The sequence below is a fragment of the Rattus norvegicus genome, chromosome 13 (genome assembly GCF_021556685.1).
Source record: "Rattus norvegicus strain SHRSP/BbbUtx chromosome 13, alternate assembly SHRSP_T2T, whole genome shotgun sequence".
Taxonomy (NCBI): Eukaryota; Metazoa; Chordata; class Mammalia; order Rodentia; family Muridae; genus Rattus; species Rattus norvegicus.
Genome location: NC_141546.1, coordinates 98648300 through 98650800, shown reverse-complemented (window position 1 = coordinate 98650800; position 2501 = coordinate 98648300).

The window sequence follows — 2501 nt, the reverse complement described above, 5'->3', positions numbered from 1 at the left end:
GAATCTATGAACTATCTGTTAATCTATCAGAAACTTTGTGAACGGTGGGGATAGGGGAAAGCAAGGATATTATGTTTGCAATGCATTCAAGACACCAGTTCAGGTCTTCCTCAAAAACAAACACAAAACCAATGATTGAAGCAAGTGAGACAGACAGCTGGCAAGCCATTTCTCCAAATGACAAAGCTAGGTAAGTCATAGGCATGAGTAACATCGGTCTTGTGACCTCTTAACTGGTGTTTAAACATACTTTATTTTCTAGGTGTAAATAACCTTATTAAACCTATGGTAATATCAAGAAACATCTTTTGAAGAGTGCTATGTTAGAAGAAAATGCTAGAATGTGTTGGGGATTATGTAAAGCACGTTAGGACATAGCAAGATAAAACAGGGAGATTATAAACCGCTTTTCACTTTCTGATTTCCAACAGGGCTCGTTATGCAAGTCCCTATCAGCTCATCTGCAAAGACTGTACCTATTGCCCTTGCTAGTGTACCTGCTGACTCCCCGACAGCACTTAGGTAGAACCCTACAATCTTTAGTGTCTCCATAACATAGTAATCTGAAGAAGCAAGTGTTGGTCAAATTCACATGCATTAGACTATCTTTCAAACAGAGATAAAGAAAAACAGAGAATGAGTCTATTTTAAGACATTTCTGAAATTTAATTGCAACGATTGCTTCTTTTTAAGAGTTTTGTATGTATGTATGTATGTATGTATGAATGCGTGAACAGTATATATGTATGTAGTGTATATGTGTGTATAGTAAGCATGTTTGTGTGTGTAGTATGTGTGTTTGTGTATAGTATGTATGTTAGTGTGTGTAGCATATGTGTTTGTGTCTGTAGTGTGTGTGCATGAGTCTGTGCATGTATGCATGAGTATGTGTATGAATGTGTGTAGTGTATATGGTATGTGTGTGTGTGTGTGTAGTGTATATGGTATGTGTAAGGTGTGTCTGTATGTGTGTGTATGCATGAGTATGTATGTGTATGTAGAATGTATGGTGTGTGTGTGCGTGTGTGTGTATCCATGGAGACCAGAAGGTATTGGATCCTGAGATCTGGAGTTATAGTTGGTTATGAGCCACTCAAGACAGGTACTTGGAACCACTTTCAGCTCCTCTGGAAGAGAAGCAAGTGATCTTAACTGTGGGTCATCTCTCTCACTTTTGGTAGTATTGTGTCAACCTGGTAGAGTCTCATTGGGGACTTGTCTAGACAGCGGTGGCAGGCAACTGTGTCTGTGGGGGAATTGTCTTGATTGCCTCAGTTAACATGGGAAGACCCATGAATGGAGATAGCACCATTCCTTGTTTTGAGTCCTAAACTACTTAAGAGTAGAGAGAGCTAGCTGAGCATTGAGCATGCATGTGTTCATTTTCTCTCTGCCCCCGACTGTGGATGTGATGGGACCAGCTGTCGTAAGTTCCTCCTGCCTTGACTTCCCTCCTAGGACGGACTGTGACCTGGAACTGTGAGCTAAAATACACCCTTTCTTCCTCAAGTTACTCTGTGTCCGGGGATTTTTATCAAGGCCACAGAAATGAAACTGGGACACTAATCCGGTTGTCTATTTATTTAGACCATAAGGTGTCAGAACAGTGTGATATAATATAGCAAAATAACGACGGGTTTCATTCTACCCAAAAAGAAAAACGTAAGACGTGAAAGATTAAAAACACTGTATTATGTTTACATGTAGTCTTTTGGCTGAAAGGTTTTTTTTTTTTGCATCTTAACCATGGTGTTTAGTGCACCAAAAGATTCTTGGGAAAGCTGGAGTTGTGCAGCTGATTCAAAAGGTTAAAGCAGCACGCAGCATGGAGCTGCACATCGTGCAACCTCCAACTGCTGAAAAGCACCGGGCAAGGACACTCAATCACCTGGCGGAGTGATCTCCTGAGATCTTTCTCTGGCTCCCCACAAGTGCTCGGTGCTTTCAGCAGTCCACCGCGTGCATAAATTAACAATATGGCTACAAGGGCTTCTTATATTGTAAATGGAGCCCCTTAAAGTTATATCCCTTCCCACACTCTCACAGCCTTCTGGTGAGAATTACTACTGGGCTCCGCTCACTTGAACAGAAGGCGTGAGTTTAAAGGCACCAACAAACACACCAGCAATATATTAGCTGTCCTCAGTGACTTCCGCGTGCTTGGGTTACTTGCAGGCGGTGACTGGCTTCAGAAACCAATTTCACTAAATACTAAATCTTTACAGGGTGTCTGTGGGGAGACTGAAGGAATTCCGAACCCTGGTTCCCACTGTGTCTTCAGGTGCACCCCTCATTCCTCATCTGGTTATTTTAGCACCACAGAAGACCTATAGAATCACCTTCCCGCCTCTGACAGGAATTCCACATCAAACTTCTGTGTCTGGCCAAATAGTCATCGTGTCATTCTGCTTGGTCTTGTCGTTTGGCAAGGCCTTGCTGCGTAACCCAGGCTGGCTTGGAACTTGACTTGTAGTCTAGGCTGGCTTGAAACTCAAGGCTGT